Raw genomic sequence first — 18,001 nt, forward strand, 5'->3', positions numbered from 1 at the left:
TTTATTTATTTGAGAGAGAGAGAATGAGAGACAGAGAGCACGAGAGGGAAGAGGGCAGAGGGAGAAGCAGACCCCCTGCCGAGCAGGGAGCCCGATGTGGGACTCGATCCCAGGACTCCAGGATCATGACCTGAGCCGAAGGCAGTCGCTTAACCAACTGAGCCACCCAGGCGCCCAGCAGTAATTTATCATTTTAATTAGTGTTGTCTTAAAGTTAAATTTTAAATTATGTAAAGCACTTTGTAATTTTTATTTTATAACTATAAAACATGAGAAAATAAAATCTAGCCCAACAGTGACACAGATCTGAAGAATAATCCAGTCTACTTTTCATATGAATTTTACCTTATCGTAAGTATTTGAGTTTATTAATATAATATCTAGCTACCATGATTTTCTGAATATTTTTAAAAGTCTAATATTTTTGCTGTTGATTCTTTTGTATTTGTATGATCATATTTTCTACAAATAAGCAATCTTTATAGTTTCTTTTCCTTCTCATAGTGCATCATGACTATTATTTTAATGATGAGTAAATACCTTTGATTGAAATTAGTGACCAGTTTGGAGAAGTTTTGAAAGAAGCATAGTGCAGGGATTGAGGGCTTCATCACCCTAGGATAAATAGTGTCATAGGTTAAGATGGGTGATTTGACAAAATTATCATTTTTTTTTTGTAAATTTAATATTATTTCTGAGATAAGACAATAAATAGATATATAGAACTGGTCAAATGATCATCTGTTATTTAAAAATACTACAACAGCAATCACAAGTTGGACAAGAATAGAATCACAGGAAAGTTCAGGTCCTTGTAGTCTTGGTTAAAGGTTTTTTAAATAGTAGACACATGCTTCAGTATAAACACTAGAGGTTTGCTATTGACTATTCCAGAAGAATATAAATGATTAGATTTTATTCAGAAAAGTGAAGAAATATAAGATGTCTTACATCTTAAATGTATTAGAAAAATATCTTTGTCTTAAAAAATATATCTTTGTCTTAAAATCTGGAATTGTTTTCAACCAGAAAAACATGTACTCCCCACATAATATTTATTAAACTTTTAAAAGAGATTTGCATGTCAGATGATGATAAATATAAATGACACTTCATCTGATTATAAAAAACTCTGAAGTGAACTGTGAACATGTTTATTTGCAATAGCCTGTCATTTTTGTTGAAATAAAAAATTGATACAGAGAGACTTATACTTGGCCCAATTATATAGGTAATTATGATTCTATAATACTACAGCTCTAAATAATCATTCTTTTTCAGTTCTATATAGTCCAGAGAATTGGGGTCCTAGATACTCACTTTTTAAATGATCTAGATCTAGTCAAAAGAAGTAATCTTGGGAAGGGACTATATTATTTAATCAATACATATCCATATAAGAGCATCTCTATTTTAAAGCTATTGCTTAAACTAAAACGGTTAATGAAATGGACAACACTATTTCAGTTGAAGCAATTAAAGTATTTGTCACATGAAAAATTTATTATGATACTAATTTGCTTAAAATGTTATGTGAAAGAGGCCCAAATTCAGGCTGTCATTTAATTAAGGACTTTATATGCAGAAATACTAAAGCTGACAACCTGAAAAGTAAAGCAAAAACATATTTTAGGGGCGCCTGGGTGGCTCAGTTGGTTAAGCGACTGCCTTCGGCTCAGGTCATGATCCTGCAGTCCCGGGATCGAGTCCCACATCGGGCTCCCTGCTCAGCAGGGGGTCTGCTTCTCCCTCTGCCCTCTTCCCTCTCGTGCTCTCTGTCTCTCATTCTCTCTGTCTCAAATAAATAAATAAAATCTTAAAAAAAAAAAAAAAACATATTTTAGGGGCGCCTGGGTGGCTCAGTCGTTAAGCGTCTGCCTTCAGCTCAGGTCATGGTCCCGGGGTCCTGGGATCGAGCCCCTTGTCGGGCTCCCTGCTCGGCAGGAAGCCTGCTTCTCCCTCTCCCACTCCCCCTGCTTGTGTTCCCTCTCTCGCTGTATCTCTCTGTCAAATAAATAAAATCTTAAAAACAAACAAACAAAAAAACGTATTTTAAAGCCTGTTTTTAATTGTAAAACAGAATTCTAATTTCTCATGAGTTAGGATGAATAAAGCCTTCTCTCACTGGAATTAGCATTTCAAATTTGGTATATAAGAGGGTCGCCTGGGTGGCTCAGTTGGTTAAGCGACTGCCTTCAGCTCAGGTCATGATCCCGGAGTCCGGGGATCGAGTCCCACATCGGGCTCCTGGCTCAGCTGGGAGCCTGCTTCTCCCTCTGACCCTCTCCGCTCTCATGCTGTTTCTCTCTCTCTCTCTCTCAAGTAAATAAATAAATAAAATCTTTAAAAAAAATTTGGTATATAAGAGAAAGTATTTCTGGTATTTCCCTATGGCTATCATAATTCCATATTCTTTATTTTTCCTTTTTCTCAAACTGGTAGTAATAATGGCCACAGGTCAACAGAAAAGTCAATCTGGATGTACTGTATCAGCTACTGTACTGTATAATCAGAATTATAAGAAACTGATTAAAGCTGTTGTGTAGTCATTCTTAAACTTCACATGCGTGCAGTTGTATAAGCAAATCATCAAAGGATCTTAGTATATACTTAGGCTTTGCATAGTGCACAGGGATTAAGAATTTACAGAAATGTGTTTTGTTTTTTTTTTTCCCTTAATCTACCTGTAAAATTCTCATGATTCCATTAAGTAGTGATTGTTTCACTTAGTCTTGGCTAAGGAAATAAACTTTACATTTATTCTCTTTGAAATCCATATTTCCTTTAATAAGGGGGTAACTCACCAAAATATTACTTCATTTATAATACCTATTATTTTTTGTTAAAAAATTTACCCTTTAAAGAAGAGTCTTTACCACCACCATGCACAGTCACCTAAATTCTCCCTTTTGAGATCCACTCGTAAGCATACAGATTTTAAAACCAAAGTATCTTCATCTTTTCACATGGCTTAAATGAGATATTTGTGTGAGTAAATACAAGCTGTGTTCTGCGCAAGTGTTCTTTGTGAGACTAAGATATGTTTTTAGAGGAAGTTACAGGATTTCCTTCCCTGGACATTTAAAAAATGAGATAAATTCTCTAGTTTCTGAGTGACTGGAGTTTTTCTGCCCGAGGGCAAGAAAATGAACTCTATGCCTTTTAAACTTCCTACAATCTGAGCAATTCTAACTTTTGAAAAAATACAATCAACTGCAGTCATTAAATCAATGCTTATGCAATAGCCTTCAGCCCTCCATGCTAATTAGTCATTTTAAAGGGCTTGCTCTCTGAAAGAAAGAGCAGATGTATTTTCACATTTGTTCAATTAATTTCTTTCATGATTTTGTTCCTTCTACTCCTTTCTCCCTCCTTCTTTCTCTCCATCAATTTCTCCCTTCTTCCCTCCAGGCTTTTATCCTAATTAACACGCCTTTTCAATTATTTCTTTCTTAACTAATGGTTCTACCTTATTTTATATTAATGAGTTTTAAAGTTTTATTAATTTGTAACATAACACTTTTAAAGTGTTTTGAGAATATCTAAATGGAGTTGAAAACATCTAGTTATCTTTGTAATCCTTCATTCACATTTAAATCTAGTTAAGGGGAAAGATTTTATTTTATACTTTTATTTTTTATTTATTTTTATTTTTTTAAGGAGAAGATTTTAAAAAATTAAGATTTTTATTTATTTATTTGACAGAGAGAGCTAGCGCACGCACACAGGAGCACAAGCAGGGGGAGGGGCAGGCAGAGTGAGAAGCAGTCTCCCCACTGAGCAGGGAATGGACATGGGGCTCCATCCCAGGGCCCTGGGATCATGACCTTAGCCGAAGGCAGATGCTTAACTGACTGACCCACCCAGGTGCCCCAGATTTTAAAATTTCAGGTTATCTTGTGTAAATCTTGGATTGATAAGATTTTCAAAAATGAGTTTAAGAATTACATACATGAAATAAAGGTATTCATATTTAGGATGGTGGTAGGAAAAAATATACATGTACATATACCCTCTGGACTTATGAATTACCATACAACATAAACTGAGATAAGGCCAATGTCACTTGAACACATTAATCAGATTAAATATTCTGATCAATGATTATGGGTTGTATTTCTACTTATTTAGATCTTAAGTTTTCTCAAAAATATTTTTAGTTTTCAGAGTACAAGTTTTGCATTCCTTTTGCTTGATTCGTAAGCACTTAATCTTTTTTTTGATGCTATTATGCATGGAAATGTTTCCTTAATTTCATTTTCAGATTGTTCATTGAAACTATATAGAAATATAATTGACTTTTACATATTGATCTTGTATTTTGCCACCTTGCTGAACTAATTTTTAAAATCTAGTAATAGGCTTTTAGTGAAGTCCTTAAAATTGTCTGTGTATGAGATCTTGTCATTTATAAATAGATATATTTACTACTTCTTTACAATTCAGATATATATTTTATTTCATTTTCTTGCCTAATAGTCCTGACTAGAGCTACTAGTATAATGTTAAATATGAGTGGCAAGAGTAGTTGTACTTGTCTTGTTCCTGATCTTAGGGTGTCTTAGTTTAAGCTTCTCTAAAAAAATTTCTATAAACTGGGTGACTTATAAACAACACAAATTTATTTCTCACATCTTGAGGCTGCAAAGCTCAAGATCAAGTCATTAGCAGATTCAGTGTCTGATAAAAGCCTGTTTTCTTATGCAGGGACTGCTGTCTTTTCACTGAATCCTCAAATGGTAGGAGTAAGGGATCTCTTTGATGTCTCTTCTGTAAAAAGAAACAAATCCCAATCATGAGGGCTCTTCCCTCATGATTTAATCATTTCCCAAAGGCCCCACCTCCAAATACCATCATGTTAAAAATTAGTTTCAATGTATGAATTTGGGGGGAACGTAATTATTCATTCTATAGCGTTCCATCCCACGCCACCAAAATTCATGTCCAATCAGTCCATTAGGGCTGCTAATAACAAAATACCATAGACTGAGTAGCTTATAAGCAACAGAAACTTACTTCTTAACAGTTCTGGAAGTTGAAGTCTGAGATCAGGGGTGCAACATGGTTAGGTAAGGGCTCTCTTCTGGGTCACAGATTTACCACTATCTTCACATGGTGGAAAGGGCTAGGGAGCTCTGGGGAATTTTTTATAAGCACAGGAGTTCCATTCAGGAGGGCTCACTGTCAAGTCCTTAACACTCCACCTACTAATCGCATTACCTTAGAGGTAAGAATTTCAACATGAATTTCAGGGTGGGATGATACAGTCAGGCCACAGCAATGTCCTTCTCATGTGCAAAATATATACATTCCATCTGAATAGATTCAAAAATCTAAACTTGCTCAGCATCAATTCAGAAATCTAAAGTTCAGAGTAGATATACTGAAAATCTAAAAATCATCTAAATCAAATATGGATGAGACTCAAGATATGATTCGTTCTGAAGCAAAATTCTTCTCCAGCTGCCAGCCTGTGAAACCAAACAAACGTGCTTCCAAAATACAATGGTGGGATGAGAGTAAGATAGACATTCCTACTCCTACTCTGAAGAGAGAAACAGGAAAGAGGAAAGGCGTGACAGGTTGCAGGTGAGTCCAAAACCTAATAAACAAGATTAAACCCTAAAGCTTTAGAACAATCTTCATCCTGGGGCTGCATTCCACCTCCAAACTCTCAAGGGTTAGAGTTATATACCTGCCACTTTCCAGTGATTCTACTGTCTTGAGACCACACAGCTCCACTGGGCATTGCCCTCAGAGGAATTTTTTGTGTTCACTGTATATAGTACTTTTTATATATTCATGGATTCTATTTGTTAGTATTTTGTTGAGGATTTTTTTCAATCTATATTTATAAGAGATATTGGTCTGTAGTTTTCTTGTAATGATTTTGTCTGGTTTTGGTGTCAGAGTAATGCTGACCTCATAAAATATGTTGGAAAGTATATACTCTGTTCTATTTTTTTTAAGAGTTTGTGATGCATTTTATTAACTCATCTTCAAATGTTTGGTAGAATTCAAGAATTAGGCATTGTGGGCTGGAGTTTTTTAGGGAGGAGGGTAGTTTTTTTTTATACTAATTTAATTGTTTTGCTTTATACATTTACTCAGAGTTTTATTTCTCTTTGACTCATTTTTGGAAGTGTTATCCTAGGAATTTGACTATTTCATCTAACTATTAGGACACTGTTGTATATAGTGTCCCTTTATAATCTTTTTTATTTCTGTAAATTCTTCAAATTATTTCTAGTCATTGCATCCATTCTTAAAAGGGAGGTATTGAGATCTCCAACAAATATTATTGAGTCATCTATTTTTGTCTTCTTTTCTGAAATTTTTTGCTTCACAAATTTTGTTGTCCAGTGATCAGATATTTACATGTTTACAATTGTTATATCTTCATGATGAATTGAACTTTTTGTTATAAAATATTACTTTTTATCTCTGTAACATTTTTTTGTTCTGTTTTAAAATCTATTTTGTCTCATATTAGTATACCCAGTCAAGGTTTTCTATGTTTCTGTTTTCATGATATATTTTTTCCATCATTTTTCTTTCACTCTGTTTTTATCTTTGGATAAAGTATGTCTCCTGTGGACAGCATGTAAATGGATCTTGCTATTTCATCCAGTCTGATAGCCTCTACCTTTGATTGTGTTGTTTAATCCACTTATACTTAATGTTATTATTGATATAATTGGATTTACTTTTTTCTATATGCTTTATGAATTTTCATTCCTCTCTTCCTCCTTTACTATTTTCTTTGGAATTAAGTATTTTCTTTTTTTTTAATTTTTCTCTCTCTCTTTCTTCCTTCTTTCCTTCCTTCCTTCCTTCCTTTTTTTAGAAAGAAAGAGAGCACAAGGCGGGGGGGGGGGGGGGGGGGGCAGAGGGAGAGGGAGAGAAAGTATTTTAAGCAGGCTCCACACCCAGTGCAGAGCCCAATGCAGGCCTTGATCTCACAACCCTGAGATCATGACCTGAACCGAAATCGAGTCAGATGCTTAACCAACTGAGCCACTATTTTCTAATGTAAATTTTAATTTCATTAATGATATATTCTTCTGTTTTTGCCTTAATTGTTGCTTAAGGGCTTACTATATACACCTTAAGCTATCAGAATCTATTAGAAATGTGTAACAATTCTAGTGATACATATAAATATTATTTTTGTAATGCTCTAATCCCTTTCTCCTTTTTTTGTGCTATTATCATTATACACATTACATCTATACATGTTACAAACCCAACATTCATTGTTGTAACTATTGCTTGATATAATTTTGTCTCTTAAGGAAGTTGAGAAATGAAAGGAGAGCATGTATATATATATACAGTTCTTGTTATAGTGGTTTTCTTGTTTATTATTTTTAGTCTCTTTATTTGTTGCTGTACGTTTGAGTTACCACATGCTGTCTTTTCCTCAGTTCATAGAACTTTGTTCCCACCAACCTCCTTTGTAATGTTAATGGCAAATATACTACATTTCTATATGTTATAGGTTTCCATATGTTATATATACAACATTATTACATGTGCATTGCTTTTGAGAAATTCTGGTGCCTCACTCATTCCCAGGAAGATGATGTAGTTCTCAACTGGGACCTAGCAGAAGTCCTCTGTTGTTGACTGCTCTCACCTTCAGTGGACTATTTGTTAAGATACGCTGAGAGGTAAGAGTGAGTCATGGTTCAAATGCAAAAGATTTTCACTCTTACAAAATTTTAGTAGATTTTCTTAAATAAATGTTTCTTCATTTTCTATATTCTATTATGACCATTTTAGGAGACTTAGATGATTTATGGTTTTATAATTTCCAAATGTTTCATGGGGGAGCAGATCCATGGGGCACTTCACATTATCAATCCAGAAGTGGAACTTGTATGTTTATTTCTTATGCAGACAAATTCAGGCTTTTGTTTGTTTGTTTGCTTTCTCCTTCCAAATCATGACTTCAGAGACTCACCCTCTATAAAAAATTGGCTACTCAAGGGGTTTCCTTACCCAAGAGAACTTTCTGTAGATATTCAAATAAATTTCTCGTTGTTTTATATTGCTATGTTTGAAACATTGCTCCCATTGTTGAAAGATAATACAAAAATCAACATGAGACCCTTATATTCATTTTATGATAATTATTTTGTAGTTCAGAAAAATTCATAATAGAGTATACATAATGTTTTAAAAACAAGTGGTTTAAAAGATAAATCTCCATAGATAGATAAAAATACATAACTTTTTGATTTTCCCCAATTTTTATCATTTGACTTATATATAAGAAAATGACTGCTAAACATTTGCCACCTTATTTGACCATTCATATTTTTATATGATTAATTCTATTACTTATATATGTATTGAATAGACTTTGCTTTAATATATAAGGTGTGCATTCACAAATTATAATCTTAACAGTGTAAAATTATTTTGGAACCTATATTTTTTGTTTTAAACAAGATACTGAGGTACTGATTAGTCTCTCCTAAAACCTTAGCATAAGGAAAACACTCCTACACTTGTTATTAAATATGAAATGGCTCAGATCACAGCAAAAATTAATTGGCTATAAAGCCAACTTTAAAAAACAAAACAAGTTTATGAAAATTATAAGCATTCTTACCTAATATAAAACCCCACATTGGCAACTCGACTTTTTTTTTTTTTTTCAGATTTATATTCAGACTTAAAATCCTAATTTCTACTGTGTAAGCAAAAAAATGTAAGTCTATGACTAAAAGTATCAGGTAATTAAATTGCTCCTGACATCCAACTCTCATGATAGTAGTAGGAGACATTCCTCTGAGAAAATAACTTGAAAATTTTCTGGTAAATATTATTTTTGCATGTGGGTTTAATTTTTAAAACAAGTTCTCACGTATCAAAAGTATTTTAATGATCCTGTAAGATTGTGTCCTAGGATGCTATACTGTGCCAATATTTATACATATTGAATACACTCAAATTTCACTTAACTCACATAGCCACTATGCTTACGTTTAACCACAGATTCTACACTAATTCTTTTTTTTTTAAGATTTTTTTATTTTTATTTATTTGACAAAGAGAGAGACAGCAAGAGAGGGAACACAAGCAGGGGGAGTGGGAGAGGGAGAAGCAGGCTTCCTGCCGAGCAGGGAGCCCGACAAGGGGCTCGATCCCAGGACCCTGGGATCATGACCTGAGCTGAAGGCAGTCGCTTAACCGACTGAGCCACCCAGGTGCACCAGATTCTACACTAATTCTGATGAATTTTGGTAGTAAGTAGGCTGAAAAGAAGAAGATATTATCAGAATAAGTTTGAACCGAGGATTAAAGGAAAGCACTGGCACCAGGCACCATTGAAAGCAATAGTGTATAGTATTTCAAGCGTTGGTTTATCGAGTTCTCATGAACTGGGAACCAGCAAACTGAATTGACAAGACAGGGAACAGAGGCAGGAGAGTGAGGAATAAGTGGGCTTTTGTTGTTTGTTTGTTTTGTTTTCAGGAAGGAATATTGTACTCAGGGGAAGTGTATCAATGGTATAAATATGGCCTAGGGATGGGGCCAGAAAGAGGTAGGTAGAATATCTGGACCTTGGATATGGGATGGGTATTTATTATATTGAGTATCCTGGAGGTAATTGTTATGGGACAAAGAGGTAAGATTTATGTGAGTTGAAGTCTGCAATAGTGCCAAGGTCCAATAGACAAACATCCATTAGATAGCAAGCAAGACTAAAAGACTTTTAGATTTGCAGATATTATGACTAAAAGCAGTATGAGAGGCTATATCATATGTATTTAATTGACTCTTTTCTTCTTCCAAGTAGTTGTCATGTGAAGCTATACACTATACTTTTTTTTTTCCCAAAAATGACCAGAATCTCTGTAAATGTAGTAATATCCCACTAGAATTTCTTGCTACACTTGGAACACAGTTTAAGAGTGTAGGCTCACTTCTTAGAACTTTTTTTTTAAATCATGAAACAATATGGTTATACATTTAAATAGTGTAACCAGTTGAATTGTGGGTGATAAAATGGTTTTATATTTCTCAAGTTCTTAATTTGCCATGAGAGTACCAATCATGAAACCGATATCCTATGTCTCTTGTATAACTGTAGAAGGATATTGCCCAAACATTTTGAACAAAGGAGCATGATAAGCATCAAAAGGAAAAAAAAAGGTATGATAATCTCTAAGATTTCTACTCTGGAGAGTAATATGGGTTATGAATCCTTTAGTAAGATTGTAAAACAAAATTCTGAAGTCATTTGCTTGCCTATCATCTTTCCAATGACCTACCCCGTCCCTAAGTCAAATTTCCAAATCCTTAAAATTGTATTAAATGCCCTTTATCATAGGGTCCCTTCCTCCCTCCTTAGTTACAAGCCCTTATTGTTCTATATGTCCTAGATACACTAGTCCTCTTTAGATTTCTCCAGAATATTCTGCATTCTCTCTCCTCAGGGCTTTTACTCACGCTGTTTCTTTTTCTTAGAACACTTCTCCAATATTTATTAACTATCATCTATTCATCTTTCAAATTAGCTTATTTATTAATTTTTCAAGGAGGCCTTTTGTGATCTCAGACAAGGGTAAATTTTGTTGTTATATATTCCCATAGCCATTGAACTTCTCTTTATTTAACACTCATTATGCTAAGAATTTTAATTCCCATCAACCTGCTAGACTCCAAATTCTATGAGGACTAGAAAAGCAGCTCTTTTATTCATTATTGTATCTCAAAGCATATATCCCTCTTATCATACAGCCATTTTATTTTTTAAACTGAATTGAAATTTTTGTTATGTCTATCACTGCATTACAAATACCTCCTGCTCAATGATATTTCCCTTAATTCCCACAAACAGACATAATTTCTTTCTAATTTATATAGTTTGACCTTATCTCAAGGCAACATGCTACTTCTTTAATAAAACAGAGTGAATTGTTTTTTTGTTTTGTTTTGTTTTGTTTTTTAAGATTTTATTTATTTATTTGAGAGAGAAAATGAGATAGAGAGAGCATGAGAGGGGGGAGGGTGAGAGGGAGAAGCAGACTCCCTGCTAAGCAGGGAGCCCGATGTGGGACTCAATCCCATGACTCCAGGATCATGACCTGAGCCGAAGGCAGTCGCTTAACCAAGTGAGCCACCCAGGCACCCCAGAGTGAAATGTTTTTAATAAGGGAAAGTAAAAAGAAAACTTAAGGTTTTTTGTTTTTTGTTTTTTGTTTTTTTTTAATACATGCTTGTTTCAACTCTATTGTTTCACTTAATTCTACCATAAGACTACAAAATCACCCATGATTTATATATTGCTTGCCAAAGAGCACAGCTATTAAATTGTACTCAGGCTTGCTTAGTGCTACATTTTCTCTTCTTTTCCCTTCATGACAAGTCTGCCAAATTGTGGAAGAAAGAACATTTCACCTGCTATTATTTCTGTTATCTAATGCTGCTTAATAAACTTCACATTTAGTGGCATGAAACAACCACCATGTTCTTATCCTTACAAAGTTTGCAGATCAGAGATTTGGACATGGCAGTGACTCTACCACAGTTTGCAAATTCTGGGGCCTCTGAAAAGTCTTGGATGGCTAGTGATAGAATTAGCTGGAGGCTTCTTTACTTGTATTTTTGGCACCTGGGCAGGGATGTCTCAAAGTTTGGGTTCAAAATTGTTGACAAAGAGGGTCTGAATATGGCTTCTTCATGTAGCTTAGACTTCTTCACAGCATGGAAGTAAAAAAGTAGTTGAGCTACTTGGCAGCTGAAGGTTCCAAAAATGGGTGTTCTAGGAAGTAGGCATATGGCCTTTTATGACTTAGCTTCAGAATTCACACAGAATTACTTCAGCCATATGCTATTGGTTAAAGCCACAAGCTGGTCTGACTTCAGGGGACGGACACATGGTGCCCACCCCTTGATGTGAGGACTTTCAAAGTATTTACAGCCATATTTAAAAATTGCCACAGGTATCTTCTCCTTCAAAGAGAGGCCAAAATTATTGTCAACAGTAGAATCAGGATTAGAACACAGCTTAGTAATGTTACATATGCATTTTTTTTTCTCATCTTCCTTGTCATTATAAACTTTTTGTGAGAAAGAAAGAAAGAGTAAGGGTTGTATGTCACTCCTTCTCAAATGTCTTATCATATGTAACAATAAATATGATATGGTACAAAAGGAACTCAAAATATAGTTTGTAGAAAGCCAAAAATAAATATAAGTTTTCATGTTCAGGGTATAAATAAGACATGCAAATATCAATAAGATTTGGAACAATTCTTTAAAAAAACTAAGGTCTTCTAATTTTATAAAAGGAACCAGGATAATTGTCCACTGATCACTCCTTAAACCTCTTCCTTTGGTCTGCTCTCAAAGTTGATGTAGCCATCTACACGATTACTTTGGACTTCAGAAGGAAAATGAAAAAAGAAAAAGTTCAGAGAAATGGGTGATAGAGCAATCTTAAAGTTAACTACTATAAAAATCAATGGTTCATTATTTGAAAAATGAGGATATGGTTCAAATTTCCAGTTTCACTTGTCCATTGGTGGCAAGAATAAGATTTAAGTGATTTTAAATGTGGCATATTTAGAATGATCTTGTAGGGATGTTACATGCAGAAATATTATGTGTTACTGGTTTCTTGGTTCAGAAAAATATTTAACTGGAGCAGGCTTAAGTTAGGTAATTATAGTATTTCTAATCCTTTTAATACACTGTGAAAACAGTTTCTGTTGAAAATCAGGGTTTTAATATTGAGTTAGATTTTATTTATATTTTGAAAATTTAAGGACCCTTGAATCTCCTTAAGTAAATTGTAATTTAATGCGATTTCAGCTACACTCAGCAGTGTAGTTACGTCTTGATTGAAGTCATTATAAAGGAAATGTAATCACATCCTGATGATCTTCTTCACATTTCTTTTGAGTTAAGGATTAATTAATTTTATTGTGATTACCTTTCAGGAGAAGAAGTATCACCTACAAGGCACCAAATTATTCTTAAAGCAACAGCTAGTAGTTCAATTTGCATGTTTATTATATTTGAGCATACACAAATGTAATATGAAATAATAATGCATTTACAAAATTATGTACTTAAGTGTATGCAAATTATGTATTTAAAATGTATTAAATAATAACATTTAAAATGGTAACTTTTTTTTGTTTTGTTTTATAATAGCATCTTTCCTGGAAACTGATCCTACTGAACTATAGGAAAGATACTACCAGTTAGTTATTGGAAAGTACAAGTTAGAATTATTGTTTTTCTCAAATTTTGTGAGTAGCAATGATCTCTTACAGACTTGTTGGGAGTCTTGATACTTCAACCTTAAATTGGAATTGGTTTAAAAAAGTTATCTGAAGAATGTTAATTGTGTATTTAGCAAGACTTTCATATTATAATTGGTATTGACCCTCTCTGATGTTTCCATGCAAGTAAATACTTAAAAGTCAGTTTAGGATAAAACAGACTTTCCCAGAATGATCTATCTTCCTATTCCATTGCTCCTCTATCTTCTCTCCTGGGTTTCTACCACAGAGCTTTATATTTTCTTCCCCTTCTTCTGTTTTTGGAAATGTGTTCTGTCTTACTGATCTTTGTTCCCACCAAGCACTTCTTGTCCCTGAATAGCCGTTCTGGTTGAATGACTACCCAGATAAGTCTAAGTAAAATACTAGCATACACTAGTTTCCCCTATTTTGCACTCACAACCTTCGAATAACACAACTCCTTCTTCTGTCTCTGTCTCTGACTTAAGCCTTTTAAAAACTAAGGGCAACCACATTCACTGTAAGGGTAAAAAAAAAAAACTGTAGTGGGCAATGATTGTGGGTAAGTTAACATAGTCAGAATGGACAACTTCCACAATACAATGTGTAGTAAGCACCCAATAGTTACTCTCATAGTAGTTTCTCTACTTGATGAAGAAAAGTGATAGAAGAAAATTGAACAGCTTCATTCTCTTGATTTCTTGTATGCCATCATAAATATACCGTCCTTCGTTTCTGTTAAATAGGAAACCAGTGATGATACTGCTTACTGAAAACCATCTGTCCATGTTCATCTATATCAACAAACTCTGGCCAATTTGCATTAGTACCAGCTGTTATTTCTGTCTTTGCAGTGTTTAACAATGTCAGGGGCTTTTACCTCTTCTTAAGGCAGCATATTATATGAAATTCTCAATGACATATCTGATTTTCTGGAAAGATAATATTTTTATACTTTGCAGAGTTCAAAATGCATTACAAATTCTGTGATCAGTAAAATCTGTGCTCTGAAATTGTTTCAATTTCATATATAAATAATTTTATAATGGTTATCAAATAACTAAAATATTTATATTTCAATTAACATTATACTAATATTTTATTTTAAAGATTTTATTTATTTATTTGAGACAGAGTGAATGAGAGAGAGCACATGAGAGGGAGGAGGGTCAGAGGGAGAAGCAGACTCCCCGCCGAGCAGGGAGCCCTATGCGGGACTCGATCCAGGGACTCCAGGATCATGACCTGAGCCGAAGGCAGTCGCTGAACCAACTGAGCCACCCAGGCGCCCGTCGTTATACTAATATTTTTCATTCCTTCCTTTTAATCAATCAAAAAAGAGGTATTACCTGTCCAAAGAAAGCTTATCCATGCATTATGCATTCAGTCTTTATCAAAGAATTCACAAAGCAATAAGTTTTGGATGTTAAAAAGGGACATTAAAAAAATAAAAACAATTAATTGCCTATTCAAAATCAGAAATTTTTAAATCCTCAGTCTCAGGTATTTCAGGATTGGTACTGCCAAACTTGAAGATATTTGAATGAAAAGTGTCTCCTGGGATATCAGACTAGAACTACAATTTTAAGAAGAAAATACTGTGTTGAGTGAAAAATAAGACTTGGTTTTCCCCTTAAAAACATCTTTTAAATCAGTGACTAAAAAGTAGAATCACATCACTTTTTTTAAATTAAAAAGTCTGTGGAAATGTATTTTTCACATTGATGAAAATTCAATTATAAAAGGACTGAAGTGCAAAGCAAGAAAACAAAACATCAGATTTTTTTTTCTTTAGTTTGTTTAAGCAGAATTTACCTCTGTGACTCATATAATTAGTGTTATAATTATGTACAGATATATATTCATTCCTCAAACCATCTAAAAAATTCCCTAAATGGAAAGCATTTTAGATTAAACATAATTTTAATGTCAAGTTAGCTTTTCATATTTAATGCAAGCTAGATTATATTCTACCAAGTATCCTTTTGAAAGCCTGTTTTCTATATTTTTATTCTATGAATCAAGGAGAAATAAATACTAAACAATAAAAAGAGATCCCATTTTCTCTCTCCTATTTCTTCTGTGATTAACTCTTTGCTGAATAGGTTGGAAACATAGGTAATTGAAACAAGAATTACTTATATCTCGTTCCCTAACCACCAGGTTGCCAAGATATCCACTTCGCCACTCTCTTCAGATTCCTACACACTTGTTTGTAATCTTATTGAGCTGTGAGTTAATGTGAAGTCTCACATACCACCTACCTACCATGTTCTGGTTCACGATGTTGTGAACATGTTGCTGGTTTTCAATATATTTAAAAAATTTGATTTTCAAAAATATTTAAAGTAGAATACATACTATACGAGTTGAGATATAACTATTCCAGCACTGGGTGTTATACACAAAGAATGAATCATGAAACACTACATCAAAAACTAATGATGTAATAATGTATGGTGACTAACATAACAATAAAATAAAATTAAAAACAAAACAAAACAAAAAAAACAGAAAAACAAAGAGTATGCAGCCAAAAATAGAGTAAAAGTAGTATTATATTAATTAATAAAAATGTTTATTTTTCAGGAAAAAAAAAATAAAATGCCCAACTGATCACCCACAAGTAAGAAATTGGATATTGACCTGTACCTCTCTCACTAAAGACTATGCTAGTATGATAATTGGGCAATATAAAACCAACCAACAAACAAACAAATACATGCAGCATAGTAAAAGTCATATTTTATTTAATTGCAAGTACTTATTGTGATGGGATTACTCACTGCCCACCATGCTTCCAGACCACCTTCTCACCAGTCTGTTCCAGAATAAGACATACACAGGTGGCTGATTGTGAACATCATTCCAACTCTGGGGTGCTCAGTTTGATGTAATCAGATTCCCTCAGGAATGCACTTCTATTGATCTTTGGCACGCTCTCTTTTAAAATGAGATGTGAAATCATACAGATATCTATCTAAACTCTGTACAACATCTTCTTTTCCTAGGAATGCTAATCCTTAATGCAGTGTTTTACAGGAAGCAAAAGAGGTTGCAAGGGGGTAGACAAATTAAAAAACAAAACAAAACAAAGACTTTACTTACTTCTTAGCTGTACATTTTGTTACATAACAAACACCGTGAATCCACTTATTTCTTTTGATTTTATTTTTGTACTCTAAAAAATGTATTATTATTACCACTGTTACCCTTTTTTTCTTTATGATGTCCTTCTTCTTTAGTAGCAGTACTGAAAAGCATTCTTGATTCCCTAATACCTTTCCAGGAAAACTCTGCCAGAAAATTAAATGACAGCTATAAAAAGATGAATAATTAATAATGATTATTGTTGATATGAAAAAGATGAAGCACACATTTGGTGTAGGGAGTTACATGTTGATGGTATATCATTACTTAAATAGTTGAGGGTTTTTTGTTTTGTTTGTTTTTTTATGAAGTAATTGATAACAAGATGGAAGCTGTTGAATTCATTTGATGTATACTATTTTAAATAAAATATATTTATATTGTTTTAAGGTAAGCAGACATTTGTTTTTTGTTCTTTTTTTTTTTTAAGATTTTATTTATTTATTTGAGAGAGAGAGAATGAGAGAGAGCACATGAGAGGGGGGAGGGTCAGAGGGAGAAGCAGACTCCCTGCCGAGCAGGGAGCCCGATGCGGGACTCGATCCTGGGACTCCAAGATCATGACCTGAGCCGAAGGCAGTCGCTCAACCAACTGAGCCACCCAGGCGCCCCGAGGTAAGCAGACATTTGTGATACCAGTGGCTTGGCTGGAGGCACTCTGTTCATATCATTATCATTCTAGTCCTGATAATTGTACACAGGTAAATCTATCAATATACTCCATCCTCCCCCTCCCTCACCTCAAAAACAATTTTATGATGCTGGATTTTAACATTTCTGGTAAATTAGTCTTGTAAAATTATTTTTCATTTATTTCTGGAGAAAACATACACCAAAATATCAATATAGATTTTTTCTTTAAGGCACCAGATTTCATTTTTTTTAGATATATGTGAACTATGCTTTTATGCTTTCAATCAATTTTTTAAACAATTTTTTTAAAGATTTTATTTACTTATTTGAGGGAGAAAGCATGAGTGAGAAAGTGAGAGAGAGCATGAGCAATGGGGAAGGGCAGAGGAAGAAGCAAACTCCCCACTGAGCAGGGAGCCCGACGTGGGGCCCGATCCCAGGACCCCAAGACCATGACCTGAGCTGAAGGCAGATGCTCAATCCACCAGGCCACCGAGGCACCCCTTCAATCAATTTTTTAATCTTTTTTAGGAAATAAAAAAGAAATCTTTGTGGTAAAGCCCTTATTCCTTTTAATTGTTAGTGGATTCTGTTTGACTTTGGCATTAATAATTTGATTGTTTCATTTTCAGTGCTATTTATATATGAGATTTAGCTGAGATCCCTGAGCAACTCTTCCCTTTGACGGGGTGAAATCAATGACACAGGACATTGTAGGAACCCACCATTGCTATTTTCCTTGCCAAAGCTCCTCAGCATTGAAAAATATATATTTTTTACATTTTTTTTTTTACTCTGATTTGAATGCCACCCAAAGGGCATATAAAAGAAAAAGGAGCACCAAAAATTTAAGTATACAAAGAGTTACATACATAGTTCAGTTAACAGTGTTAATGTAGTTTGTGTCTTATAACAATCTACACAGTCCCCAGCTGCAGAGCTCTTTTAAT

Source organism: Neomonachus schauinslandi, chromosome 2 (assembly GCF_002201575.2).
Source record: "Neomonachus schauinslandi chromosome 2, ASM220157v2, whole genome shotgun sequence".
Taxonomy (NCBI): domain Eukaryota; kingdom Metazoa; phylum Chordata; class Mammalia; order Carnivora; family Phocidae; genus Neomonachus; species Neomonachus schauinslandi.